This window comes from Ornithorhynchus anatinus, chromosome X1 (assembly GCF_004115215.2).
Source record: "Ornithorhynchus anatinus isolate Pmale09 chromosome X1, mOrnAna1.pri.v4, whole genome shotgun sequence".
NCBI classification, from domain to species: domain Eukaryota; kingdom Metazoa; phylum Chordata; class Mammalia; order Monotremata; family Ornithorhynchidae; genus Ornithorhynchus; species Ornithorhynchus anatinus.
Window position 1 is genome coordinate 27,103,287 of NC_041749.1, and position 15,278 is coordinate 27,118,564.

Genomic DNA, 15,278 nt, shown 5'->3' on the forward strand with positions numbered 1-15,278 from the left:
AGACAATCCCTGCCCAACAACTTGCTCACAGTCTAAAAGGGGGAGACGGACAGCAAAACAAATTCCAACTTTCTCTTCCCTTTCTTTCTTCTTTCCTTCTCTCTCTCTCTCTCTCTCTCTCTCTATCTATCTATCTATCTCTCTCTCTCTCTATCTCTCTCTCTCTCTCTCTCTCTATTTTTTCCACTCTCTTTTGAATTAAAAAGCCAACAGCATAGATTGGGGTGGTGGGGGGCAGGGATGCAAAAGAGAAATGAGTAAATGGGATAATCAGCTTTAACCAAATATGATTTGTACTTGTTTAGAAATATATCCAATCATACAGATTGGCTTTAGTCGATAGTCCTATGCAGTTCTGGACTAAACCAGCAGACCAGCTGAAAGACTTATGCTCACTGGTCTACTTGAAGAGCACTGGAATGGACCTCTACCTGTTGTAGAGTAGGGATTGTCTCTATCTCTTGCAGAATTGTACATTCCAAGTGCTTAGTACAGTGCTCTGCACATAGTAAGTGCTCAGTAAATACTAATGAATGAATGAACCTCAAAGGAGCCAATCTGGTACTTCATGGTCTCCCCAGGTTTTGTGGCGAAAGGCAAGTTTAGACATACTAGCAGTGTAGAGAGTTGTGCCAGCCCAGCTCCTTGCTGAGGTTACAGTTGTGATGTCTGCCAGAGAAGGGAGCAGACACTGCAATCAGTGAAGCAAGGGTTTATTCATTCTCACAACAGCCTCCATTTAAAAAACCCATCTTTCACAGGAGAACCCCAGCAGAAGTGAAATCTATACATTCTGGAAGTAACAGACCTGTGTAATATTAGCATATAATCCTACCTATCTCTGAATCAGAGGACTGATTTGGCCTGCTGGAATAGACCCTGGAATCCTTAGAGGATGTAGGAGTAGAGTGACTTGATTTAGAAAGGAGAGGAAAGTGGAAAAATTTGAAAAACAAAGAAAATGAAAGGAAGACAGGAGGAGGCATCTGGGAAGCACGTGAAAGCACTGTGGCCTAGTGGAAAGAGCATGGGTCTGGAAGTCAGGACTTGTCATTTGCCTGCTGTGTCACCTTGAGAAAGTCACTTAACTTCTCTGTACCTCAGTTACCTCATCCGTAATATGGGGATTCAACACCTGTCTTACCTCCTACTAAGACGGTGAGCCCCATGTGGGACAAAGACTGTGTTCAACCTTTATCTTGTATCTAGTCCAGTGCTTAGTACAGTGCTTGGCACATAGTAAGTGCTTTAACAAATACCACAATTACTAATTATCATTCCTATGTGTCAAATACTGTTCTAAGCACTGGGATAGATACAAATTAATCAGGTCAGACACAGTTCCTGTCCTACATGGGGTTTACAATCTAAGTAAAAAGGAGAATAGGTACTGAATCCACATTTTACAGTTGAAGAAACTGAGGCACAGAGAAGTTGTCTTGACCATCAGAGAAGCAGTGTGGTCTAGCAGAAAGAGCATGGGCCTGAGAGTCAAAGGACCTGGGTTCTAATCTCAGGTCTGTCAATTGCTTGTTGTGTGACCTTGGACAAATTCTCTGTGCCTCAGTTTCCTCAACTGTAAAATGGGAATTAAGTACTCCCTCCTACTTAAACTGTGAGCCCCACGTTGAACAGGGCTTGTTTGACCCAATAATCTTGTATCTACTCCAGGGTTTAGAATACTGCTTGACACATAATAAGCCTTTAATGAATACTACTAAAAAAACAGAGCTAGAATTTCCTCTGACTCCCAGACCCATGCTTTTTCCACTACTCTCCTCAGCATTGATCTTTGTGAGCAATGGTATTTATTGAAGGCTTATTCTGTGCAGAAAACTGTACTAAGCACTTAGAGTACAATATAATAGAGCTGGAAATCATGATTCTTGCACACAAGAAGCTTATAGTCTTAGCTCTCTTTTTTTGTTATCATTCTAACATTTAGTTTCCTTTTTGTGCCCATTATTTATAAATCCACAAGATTGATATTTATCAATCAGTGGCACTTAGTGAGCATTCATTAGCATTATCCAGTTGCCTCAGGTGTTGGAAGACCAGCCCTCTGGTGACAAATGAACTCAGAAGATTCCACCCAACCCTGGACTGGGGGAAACTGTAGACAAGTCTAGTGAAGGTCTAGTGGGAAAGCATCTAGTCATGCTCTGTGTCCGGAAACATGTCCTGGTGTGCATGTACTGGAGAGGCAAAGACCCACAAGAAACTACAGATGAATCAAAGGAAGGGGAAATCAGTTGTAGGGAGGGAGGAAGGAAGAAGGAAACAGGGCAGCCTCCAAAAGCAGAGTAAAAAGAAGCCCAAATGGTGAACAGCCGGGGGGACCAGAGAAAAAAATTCAAGGAAGTTCATTAAGGTGGGTCTTTTTGAGGAGAACTTAGAACCCAGAGTTGCTAAGAAAAAAGCACATTAACTGGGCCCATCAGCACACCTGCAGAGACAAAAGTGGAAAATCAGAGGTAGAGTAAGAAAAAGACAGAAAATGTCAGGAGAAAGGAGAATCAGAGATAAAACAACACAATCAGAAAAGCAAACAGGAAAGGCAGAGAACAGAGACAAAAGGACAAAGGTATAGAAAACCAGGGATAGAGACAGTGATATAATCAGGTAGAGACAAAAAAAAAAGGCAGACTCACAGTGACAGACATGAATGATAGCTGCTCTTCCTATACAGAGACATCAATACTGAGGGTAAGATTATTTTTTATGGTACTTAAGTTCTAGGCACTATAAGCACTATGGTAGATACAAGTTAATCAGATTGGACACAGTTCATGACCCTGTAGGGCTCAGAGTCTTAATTCCCATTTTACAGATAAGTGAGGCCCATAGAAGTTGTCACTTGACTGAAATCACACAGCAGAGAAATGGTGGAGCCAGGATTAGTAGCCAGGTCCTCTGACTCCCAGGCCCATGCTCTATTCCACTGGGGAACACTGCTTCTCATTCTGCCTTTGCATATGGCTGTGAATAAAAAGACCCAAGCACAACCAGCAATACTTTGTGCATATAAAAACTACTCTGCCTCACAAATGGTCTCTTGCAAAATCTACATTGGCTTCTTGGAATACCCACTGATAATTATCTAGGTTTTACAGGACTGCTACATGGCCCAGATCCCCTCTCAGGATCACACCTGGGGAGTTTCCAATACTCTACCAGTCTTGGCTGTGGGAGGGAGACTCAAGCAGAGGCCTACCCATTCCATTCCTAGTCCGGGCAGTGGATTGCACGTATAAGTCAATCTGCTATAAGTCAAAAGTCACCTGTGCTGGGTAGCAGCAGCCTGGGAGAGAGTTAAGGGCAAAGACTTAACTTTACTGCATGGAAGAAGGCAGTGGTAAACCACTTCCATATTTTTACCAAGAAAACTTTCTGAATATACTACCAGCACAATTGCAGGTGGAGGTGGGACATTCTGGGAGAGATGTATCTATGGAGTCAATATGGCTCAAACAACTTGACAGCATAAGACAAGACATGGCCCAGATGTGTTGGCAGACTTGAGAATGGAAGTGCCCAGGGTCCTACTGGAAGAGGGACTGAGGGGGAACACAGGAAGCAATGCCCAGGGTCCTACTGGAAGAGAGACTGAGGGGGAACACAGGAAGCTTATTTTTGTAGCATTTGGTGCCTGGAAGCTATAGTTCTGAGACCTGCATTTCCAAAATTATCTCCAATCAGGGAGTAAGCCAGAGCTTTTAAATTGCTGGGGGGGGAGGGAAGACATGCATTGGCAGTGGCTCTGAAGAGTTTACTTTGTCTTTCTCTATATGGTGGTGCCATAGGGTGAAGAGTGAGTATGGATATTTAGCCTCAAGAGAGCTTGTGTGTCTCTACTCTTCTTGTGTATTATAGAAGTTGAGATGGGTATTACTAGAAGTTTGTTATATGAAGCTTGTGTAATTAAGGAAGCATCAGAGTTTGGATCTGGCCAGGCTTTGTCCTCATCCATGTGTATTTAAACTTCTGAGTCTGAGTTTTGTGGAGGTTTAAGAATATCGGGGGCATGACACTGAACTTTTCCCTGCTTCCTCCATCATTTGCCTTGATAGGCCAGCAGCTTTCAATGAATGCTATTTGGAGAGTACCTGTAGCCAAAATGGATAATCTTGGCCCAAGATACTTCAAAGAGCTCAGTATTCAACAAGGAGCTTTATCTCTTCTATTGGTTTTAACTGATAGTGATGCGTTCATGCCTTTGCATCTTAGCTGTTTCCAACAGTGTTTAGAAGACCTCATTTTGGATGATGGCAAGTGTGTTCAAACAATCACTGTAGCTGCTATTTATATTTATTTGTGATGAGGGTGGAGTCATCTGCTCTCTTCAGCAATGCTTTGGGAGTCTGGGGACATTTAGTTCCTTTAGTGAAGAGTAAAAGTCTTGTGTGTGTGGTCATATCTCTTTTCATCTGGTTTCATCCAAGCCAAGTCCTTCTCTTGACTTACCCAAAATCAAAGAGACAGATACAGAACCAAAGACTGAAACAAGAGCTTGAGAGGAGATGAGAGAAAGAAATGATGAGAGAGGGACACATAGGACAGAAACAAATGCTGAATAGCTGGTTGGCTGAATAATAATGATGGTATTTGTTAAGCGCTTACTATGTGTCAAGCACTGTTCTAAGCATTGGATGAGTAGGCAGCATGGCCTACTGGATAGGGCACGGGGGTCAAAGCTTGAATTGAAGTCCCAGATACACTACCAGTTTATGATATTAAACAATAGTTGAGACAGTGAAATATGGCAGTTAATCTGCTCATTTGGAGGACTTCACCAAATAAGAAGCTTTAATTTAAAATGGTGGTAATCCTTGCAAGAACCCTCCCACCCAACCAGTCTCTATCCCTATACTTTTTTTTAAATTGTATTTAAGCACTTACTATGTGTGAGGCACTGTTCTAAGTGTTGAGATAGATACAAGATCATCAGGTTGGACACAGTCCCTAAATAATAATAATAATGTAATGTTGGTATTTGGTAAGCGCTTACTATGTGCCAAGCACTGTTCTAAGCGCTGGGGGAGATAGAAGGTAATCAGGTTGTTCCAGATGGGGCTCCCAGTCTTAATCCCCATTTTACAGATGAGGTAACTGAGGCACAGAGAAGTTAAGTGGCTTGCCCAAGGTCACACAGCAGGTAAGTGGCAGAGCCAGGATTAAAACCCAGGTTCTTCTGACTCCCAGACCATGCTCTAACCCCTAGACCACAGCCCCACAGCTTTGTCCAGGACAGGAAAGTAGAACTGAAAGGTGGAAAAATTGGGTAGCAGAGGGGATAACTGCAGCAATAAGGCCACTAAGGACAAAATTAAAACTGTAGAGAACAGTAAAAACATTGGGGAGTACGAAGAAAGCCTGGCCAAAGAAAAGCCACCCCTCAGCCTACTGATTTGGAATTTCTCCTCCTCTTGTCATAAAGTATGAACAGGCTGTGTTGGAGATAGAAAGGGATGTGGTCGATTTTTGCCATTTGGCAGGGGTCACCCTTATCTGTTGCTGGTCCAGACATGACTCAAGCTCCATCAATCTGGGTTGACTTTTATTCTTGGCTCCCAGGACAAATTCCTCTCCCTTGTTTTCTCCATTTAGAAAACAGAGATGATAAATGATGCTCAAGTAAGGCTTAGGAAGAGAGAGAGAGTTTCCTGATTTCTAATCCAGCTCAAGAATGCAAGCTGCTTTCTGTATTGTTATAGTTGCTATCATAGCTAACTACCATACTTCTCAACAGGGATTAAAAAAAAATAATTCTGCAATATTCCAATTCAGAGGACCAAAAATAATCATTTCATATCACCTGAGTGAACAATATGAAGCCAAAACTACTAATAGAACCTTAAACTGATTTCAGCCCTTTGGCTCCAGGACATCATTACTGTCGTTATCATTCTCAACCCATTTGTTTAAGCAAACCAGCAGTTTACCAGGGTGCCAGGCCAAAACATCTTCTGAAAGCTGCTGCTTAAAAATAGTGACATTTGTTAAATGCTTACTATGAGCCAAGTACTGTATTAAGTTCTGGGATAGTCTAAAAGAACTGGGTCATACACAGTCCCTGTCCCAAATGAGGCTCGCAGCATATGTAGGAGGAATAATGGGTCTTTTATCTCCATTTTATAGATGACAAAACCGAGGTACAGAGATGTTAAGTGACTTGTCCATGGTCACACAGCAGGCAAGCGATAGAACCGGGATTAGAACCCAGATCTCCTCATTCCCAGTCCAGTTCAATGTTCACAAAGCCATACTTCTTTCATCATCACTCCTTGATGGCCTGTGCCTTGGGGAGGGAAAAGGCTAGGGTTGCTGTGGTGGGGTGAGCTCTTCACTTTGGTCAGCTCCTCTGCCTCTCAAGAGTCAAAGTTGGCCCAGACTTTATTTCTAAGAGGGGACTGGCTTACTCCAGTTCTGTAGGTCAAGATCTCATGGCCCTGGTGACTGAGCCAACCAGATGCACTAAAAGTGACTGATGCGGCAGTGGTAGAAATGGTGGGAACTATGATGTTGCTCAGATATCCACATCTGAAACCTTCTATTGATTCAGAAACCCATTCTCACTCCTCTCTCGTAACTAGGCTTATTATCCTGGATGCACAGCACTCAGAAAATCTATCCATTAATGGGTCACACTTTCTATTATGTGCCACTAATTACCTAGTAGAGCAATAAAAATTAATAAGAAACTACATTTTAATTGTTCCATAATGGCAGGGAATTCCAGAGTACCCCTCTTGTGTAATAAAATGAACATTTAAACTAGTTCACTCGAAGAACCTACCTTTAAGAATGACTGTTTTTGTTCTTGTTCTAAAATGTCCCTGGTTTATTCTTAAACTCTCTGAGCCTGTTTGACTTTCATTGGGGAGTGACATATTCCAATGAAAGTACTTTAGCCCTAAGCAATTTTAAGGTTGAAGGCTTTTCTTGTAATTTACTGAGATCAGACTTAAGTGTAGTTTATCAACTTGAGATGTTTACTTTCCCTAAACGTCTGAGGACTAGATGGTGAAAATGTCATCGAGGGAGGCTTTGAGGGATTCTCATAGTGTACTGGTGGTTTTTACAGACACTCAGGGTACCTTGCAAGGTGCTGACGGCCTTTTGCCTGACCCATCTGGCCCACCCCTAAAGAACTCCACACCGATGGATCCCAGCTTGTGGGTTCACAGCCCAGTCAATTGATCGGTCAATGGAATTTATTGAGTGCTCACTGTGTGCAGAGAACTGTGCTAAGCTTTTTTTTTTTTTTGGAAATTTACTAAGCACTTACTATGTGCCAGACACTGTACTAAAAGCTGGGGGTAGAAACAAGATAATCAGATTAGATAGTCCATGTTTCCACATGGGGCTCACAGTCTTAATCACCATTTTATAGATGAGGTAACTGCGGCATAAAAGTGAGCTTTATGTGGGAAAGGGACTCTATGGGACCTGATTATCTTTTATTTCTACCCCAGGGCTCAGTTCAGTCTGTGAGCCCATTTTTGGGTAGGGATTGACTCTATCTGTTGCCACATTGTATTTTCCAAGCATTTAGTACAGTGCTCTGTACACAGTAAGCACTCAATAAATACAACTGAATGAAAGAATTGAATGTTTAGATGTCTAACAAATACTGTCGTCATCAAAAATTCACCACTTTGCAAAGATAGCAAGGTTTTTATAAAATTATCAGTCCTAGATTGTTTCTAAATGTTCAACTGTCCGGTGGAGGGAAGCACCAGATGACTTCTTCCCCCTTACATGGCCAGGATTCTCTGATTTTATGTCCTCAGATAATCTTTGAGCTATAATACTCTATTTCAAGGCAGAGAGCCACCTTGAAAGACTTTGTCTAAGGAAAAAGACATTTCTGAGACCTGAAGAAACTAGCATAAACAACATTTGGGAAATTGTGATGAAACACATGAATTCTTCACATCTATCTGCCCTACAGTTCTCCATTCTCACAACATCTTTAGTTTTATTTTCGTTTGTCACAGGATGCATTTCACATGCTGCTATTTTCACTTTTTACTATCCTTTTTGTCACAAGAGAAAGAGTTTTAATTCCTCATATAGTCATTGTTCTCCCAACTAAGATTAAAATGCCACAACCCTTCTCTGGCAAGGCATCATACTGTCATGCTGTACTCCATGAAAAAATCAGAACAAGGGGGCCAAGATGAGAGGTAGTCTGACTGAAGACTCTCACCGACTTCTACTGTACTCTCCCAAGCACTTAGAAAGGTGCTCTGCACACAGTAAGCACTCAATAAATGCCAGCGATGATGAGCTGATGCGTGATGTGGGAAATCAACCCACTTTGACAGTAGATCCAGATAGCTCCCTTCACTTATTATTATTGTTTATAATTATTATTAACAATAATAATTATATCTGTTCAGTGCTTACTATGTGTCAAGCACTGCTTCAAACTCTGAGGTAGATATAAGATAATGAGGTCCCACATGGAGCTTACAGTCTGAGGGAGAACAGGAATTGAATGTCCATCTTTCAGATGAGGAAACCAAACCACAGAGAAATTGCCCAAGGTCACACAGCAGGTAAGTGGTAGATCCAGGATTAGAGCCTACATCCTCTAACTCCCAGGCCCATGCTCTGGATATGCTGCTTCTCTATTTTGATACATAATTCTATCTAATTAGGGATAATCTGTCCCAAATTGAGTTAATTGGACCAAAAGCCAGAATTCAGACACTATGGCCTGGCAGGAGGGGGCCCCCTGATGGACATCTGACCTCTGGAAAAAGGCCAAGAATTCTGGGAGTCCTGGAAAATATGATGGTTAGAACTTGAATAACTTGCATCTATCCCAGCACTTAGAATAGTGCCTGGCATGTAATAAGCACTTAACAAATAACATTTTTAAAAAAACCAAGAGCCTTGGTCTTAAGAGCAAAGAGCTTGTCTAACACTGCTCACGTAGCAAAGCGTTCCTGCTGGAACACAGAGTGTAATGAGCTAGCAGGCAAGCACGTGTACAGTAAAGTACATGTCGGGTCTTTGCCTTATATTAGACAGTAACAGAACCGGGACTAGGATCCCCAGCTCCTGACTCCTCAAACAGTGTTCTTTCCCCTACGTTAGCAGTAGAATTGCAAGCCCAGATGATTCAGGAAACTCCTAAGTAATGCCTGTGCGTAAATGCTTTGGGTGGCTCTTGACTAAACTCAAACTCCCTTTGGGCCCAGGGCTGATCAGAACATTCACCCTCTTGGAATGGGATTGAAGAGGGGAAAACATATATGTTTCTCCCCCTCAGCCCTTTGGTCCAAATGGCCAGCCTTTCCACCCCTCAGAAACCAAATGTGGGACCGCCACTCAAGCCCTCCCCGTCACCTTCAGTCTGAAGAAGAAAAAAAGCTTATCAGACTTTAAGACCTTCTTCCCGTTGTGAAATGGTCATTCCACCTCAGCTTCTCCCAGGCCACTATGATGCTTTCTCAGCTGCTTCCTTGTCTGCCTCAGAGAGAGAGGGAAATCCCCATGGAAAATAAATTTAGGACTAGACCCAAGAGGTAGACAGGATGAAGAGACCATTTCCGGTAGAGAGAGAGGTTTATGTCTGGAAATTTGAGGGTCACTCGAGTTGGGAAAACCCTGAATAAGGGAAATCCAGCTGGGACTCTCCAGGGATTAACTCCAGAGATGAGTTGGGCTGGGTGGCCTTTGGCCCTACAGGAGGCTGGGTCTAATTCAAGAGACCCGGCTACCTCATTGCTCCTAGTGGTCCTTTCTACTCCCCTACACTTACCTAATCTGCTCTTCCCTATCCTTTCTGGGAAGTTCTCCCAGGGAGGGGCAGATTTCCATCATAATGCTGAGGTAACTTTGGCCATGGGTGGATTTTCTATGTAAAATTTGCACACCCACAACAGCTTGGGCCTCTGCTACACTAATTATTTGTAGCACACACTGGTCTAGTGAGAACGCAACTGGCAGGGAATGGAGATTGAAGGGATGCTACATAATCCACGTGGACTATAATCAATTTCTTCCCCCCAGCTGTCAGGCCAAAGAAGCAGAGTGGCCTAACAGATCATGGGCCTGGAAGTCTGAAGGAACTAGCTTCTAATCCCAACTCCACTATGTTTCTGCTGTGTGACCTTGGACAAGTCACTTAACTTCTCTGTGCCTCAGTTACCTCATCTGAAAAATGGGGATAAAGACTGTGAGCCCCATGTGGGACATGGACAGTGTCTGACCTAATTATCTTGTATCCGTACCATAGTACACAGAAGGTGCTTAATAAATGCCATAAAAAAAGTCTTCATACCTGGACCAAGGCTCGACCTGTGTTTACAATGGGTGACTCCATCATTAGAGGGAGGTTGTGTTCCTCCAGCTGTCTGAAGAATTATGATCCAAAACCAAGTTGAGCTTAATTCACCTCAGCATGGGACTCTCCCACCACCCCCACCTCTAGACTGTAAGCTTGTTGTTGACAGGGAGTGTGTCTATTGACTCTGCTGCATTCTACTCTCCCAAGCACTTAATACAGCACTCTCCACACAGTAAGTGCTCAATAAATACCATTGATTGATTGAGCACATGATGGATGGATTTCTAAATAGAGTGGAACTAGGTCATCAAGACAGGAAAGAAATAGAAATGGAATGGATATTGCAATGTTGCCTAAGACCTGGACTGGCTTCCTATGCCTTATAAAGGACTAAAAGTGGGGCCTGTAGCTGATGTCACTCTTTCCTTTTTTTTTTAATGGTGTTTGTTAAGCAATTATTATGTGCTAGGCATTATACTAAGCACTGGGTAGATAATAATGTTGGTATTTAAGCACTTACTATGTGCAGAGTACACAGATAGTACACACATAGTACACAGAGCACACAGATACAAGCTAATCATGTTGGACAAATTCCATGACTAACATGGGACTGAGTATTGATCCCCAGTTTACAGATAAGTTAACTGAAGCACAGAGAAGTTAAATGACTTCCCCAAGGTCATACAGCAGACAAAGAGCGGAGTAGGATTAGAACCCAGATTCAAAACCCTTCCCTCTAAACTGTAAGTTTCTTTTGGGCAGAGAATGTTTCTACCAACTCTTTTGTAGGGTACTTTACTAAGCACTTAATACAATGGTAAGAACTCAACCATTATTAATTGGGTCTTAAGGCATTTATTCTGACCTGAACTATGAGGAAGTTATTCTCCAGGGCTCAAGTTAGATCCCTTGAAAGGTGCCTTCACTCTTTTGGTCCACATAAATTGTTTCTCCAGGACACTAAAGGACTCCCTCATGGCCTGAAACAGAGACCGAAGCTGTGGGGAATAGATTAGTAGGATTTGGCTGGTTGAGTCTGTAGGGATCAGCAGACCAAATCAAACAGACTATCTTGGTGTGCCACAGGGCCTTTCTACTGATTTGCCAAGAGTCACCTGTACTGTCAGGCTGAGAAGGTGGACATGTAATTCCTTGGAAGTAAACTGGCTTACAGGTCCCTCTAAATTGTAAGCTCATTGTGGGTAGGGAATGTGACTGCTTACTGTTATACTATACTCTCCCAAGTGCTTAGTACAGTGCTCTCCACACAATTGGTGTTCAATAAATACGACTGAATGAATGAAGTGGCTGGTAAAATGATTGAGTTCAGAAAAGGGACAGGAATGAGGAAAGGGGGACAAAAAAAGTCTGTCTACAAAGAAAAATGAAAGCATCAAAATGTCAACCAAAGCTCGCAGTAGGAAGGAATAATAGGAATTCCAATGAGGATGTGGAAAGAACTGCCTCCAACATCCTGGATCCTAAGGAACTTCCCACTCCAGCTGGAGACTTGGCAGGGAGAAGGGTTGTTTTACGACCTTGGATTGGAGTTGGTGCGTCAATAGAACCGGGACTAGGATCCCGGATCCTGGTTCCCCGAACAGTGCTCTTTCCCCTTAGGTCATCGGTAGAACTGCAAGCCCAGATGATTCAGGAAACTCCAAAGTAATGCCTGTGCATAAATGCTATGGGTGGCTCTTGACTAAACTCAAACTCCCTTTGGGTCCGGGGCTGATCAGAACATTCACCCTCCTGGAACAGGATTGAAGAGGGAAAGGCATGTGCTTCTCCCCCTCAGCCCTTTGGTGTGTATCACATTTTTGTCTGTTATTCATTGAAACCTATCTGCATTTTTCAAAACCCCTTAACTCCTGCCCAGCAGAGGGAACCTGCTGATGAGACAGGCCACCTCACAGTCTGGATTCTGGACCCACTTGTCATTCAGGACACCAGAGACAAAATGGATAAAGTATCTGGAACACAAGGCAATCTGTGTGCATGCTGGAAATAGGTCTAAACACCCCCTCCAGAGAGAAAGTGAGGGAGAATCTGACAATCCAGTGTTTGACTTCCTCCAGCTCTGGATCCAAAGGCCAGTTTACTGTGGGACCCCCAACGTGCCAGTCTGTGGTATCCACTCATTACAGTGATCAGTGATTTCAATTAATTATCTCATATTTATTTCCACTTACTGTGTGCAAAGCACTGTACTAAGCACTTGGGAGAGTACTATATAACAGATATGTTATATAGATACATTCCTTGCCCACAACAAGTTTACAGTCTGGAGTGGCTTGATTTGGAAGCCACTGAGGGGAAAGTACCAGTTTTATCCAAAGGGCTTACTGTGTGCCTGATGCAGCACAGGGGAGAATTTAACTCACGGGAAAAAATTTGTTTGTTTTCCCGGCTGTCTAAAAAATCCCTCTGGGATCCAATCAGTCAAAATGGCAACTTGAACATTCTCTCAAACGTTTTGTTTAATTTCCAATAATAACCTGAATAAAGAAGCAGCTGATATCTTGTGATCATTCTCAGGAAGAGGAGAGAGAGAGAGTGTGTGTGTGTGTATTTAGCAGTCTTGTGACTGGGGATGCTACTTGCATGTGGAAAGCTCGATAATCACTCCTGTATTTGTCTGGGGCTGGATATGAAACACTTTGAATGTTTCAAAGTAGTGCAGAGGGTCAAAGGAGGGAAGCCGAGAGGAAGTTAATTGAAAGGGCAGTGCTGGGTAAGAGGGTGAGGTGGGCAGAGTCATAAGCCAGGATAAACTTGACCAAGGCCCTGTTCATTTCTTTGCCTTTAGCATAGCCCCAATACCACATCCCTCCTCCCCCTGGCTTTAGTGCCTCTCTGATCAGCTGGACAGAGAAGTGTTGAACACAGAGTGAGAAAGGGGTGGAAAGCATCTGGGCTGGCACACACCCATCGTATATGGATGCCCACCCTCCCTTCTACACACTGTTGGCCACCTGAGTGGAGGAAGCATAGGGAGGCATTGTCTGCTTCTGACTAAAGCAATAGTCCCCTTTCCCCCATACAAAACAGCAGAGTAGTAGTCCAGTGCTCTCTTATAGCCCAGGCATTGTAGCAAATGTGGGGGTGGGGAGGTAGAGGGGTGGGCTTCCACTCCTGTTTACATCCAATCCCAAAGCAGAAATAGGTGAAGCTTGGCCCTGGCTCCATCAGAACCCAATTAGGGGAACCAGGGTGGGACAGGGTTAGACTGTGCACTACCATTTTAATCCCCACTGTTTTCCCTCAAAACTTCAGTTATTAACACTGTGGCTACATGGAAAATCTGTGCCTCTGGAGGGTAGAGGCCTCAGTAACAAGGTCTCAACAGTGATGGATGGAAAATGAATGCTAGGAAAGGGAGGGAGGGTGGGAACTGATGTTAGTGTGAGGAGAGACTATCCCACCACACCTTCCCGTTTGGTAGGACATTACTGGGCTAAATGTGTCTCCCCCTCCTTTTTCTTCTCCTTCTCCTCTTCCTCTCCTGTGTTCTTCTTGGGAAGCAGCGTGGCCTAGTGAAAAGAGCAGGGGCCTGGGAGCCAAAGACCTGGGTTCTAATCCCAGCTTCCCCAATGACCCACTGTGTGACCTTAGGCAAGTCACTTAACTTCTCTGTGCCTCACTTCCCTCCACTGCAAAATGGAGATTCATTGCCCGTTCTCCCTCCAACTTAGAATGTGAGCTCCAAGTAGGACCTGATTATCTTGTACCCCAGCCCTCAGTACAGTGGTCGGTACATAATGAAGGGCTTAACAACTACAGCAGTTAGTGTTATTCCTGTTGCATCAATTTCAGGTGTGAACTCTTATTTTGGCCTTATTGCTAGTCGTGGATCTGGGTGGGGACTGGTAGAGTTTGGGTTTTTGGAACTCCTGTTTCTGACGGCTGGAAACTGGCCTGTCACGGTGTCCCGTCCTGCCTTAATTACTTGAGTTTGGCATTTGCGTTCCGGTAACCATCCATCGGGTTGTTGTCCAGTGTTTCCCCGTTGCGTTTCTGCCCTCTTGTGGCACAACGGATCGGTTCGCAGCACCATCTGTCCCGAAATGACAGAGAAGGGGGCCAAAAGACAAGAGGATCGGACCCCAGTGGAAAGCCCTCACTCACTGGGACAAAAACCCCATGCCTTCCAAATACACTGGGTCAGTAAAACACCTAAGACTGGCTTCTGTTGGCCATGAGGGTCTGAAGGGGTAAGAATTTGTGGATTTCACAAAATGAGGATTTTGGCGATTCCTTCGCTGAGAACAGACAGGAGGGAGGGAAGGATAGTAAGCGAGGACGGAGGACGTCTGGTAAAAACAGGAGATCCGACAGGACGTCCGTCACCATAGTGATTCCCTCAGCCCGGACAGCAGGCCATTAGGCCTTCAGGTAACATGGCTTTGGTTTTTATTCTCTGGACTTCCTGGAGTCCAGCCTGCCGTCCTTCAGGTCAGTCTTTTGTGGGACACAAAATAGGCAGGCCCCAGATTCGCTACTATTGTTGGTAGCCATGGGAACAACGGACTGGCCTAGAGAAGAGAGAAACCTCTCCTGTTCTCTAATGAAAATCCCAGCCCCTCGGAGGCTCTCTGCGTGTCTGTCAACAGCATCCCCTAGGCAGCCCGTCCTCATGGCCCGGCCTTGAGCCAGGACTCTGGTGCTACGAGGCCTGGTCCTGACCCCCAGTGCTTTTCGTGCCACCTCAGAGAACCTCCCTTTTGGGGCTTAATCTCCTCAGAGGTCAGAACGATGATCTCCATTTTACCTCTCTCAGCAGGAGCCTGGATGTGTAGGGGAGAGCAATTATAGAAATACCCAGCATGAGAGCGTTCAGCACCTACATTTCGAAGGGGAAAAGTTGCAGAGGTTAATTATTTACCTGAAGGCACTTAACAAATCTGTTCTTCTTGACCTCCGTGTGGGGCTGGATTGGCTCATAAAGCATTACAGGAAGTCCCTCTCCCAG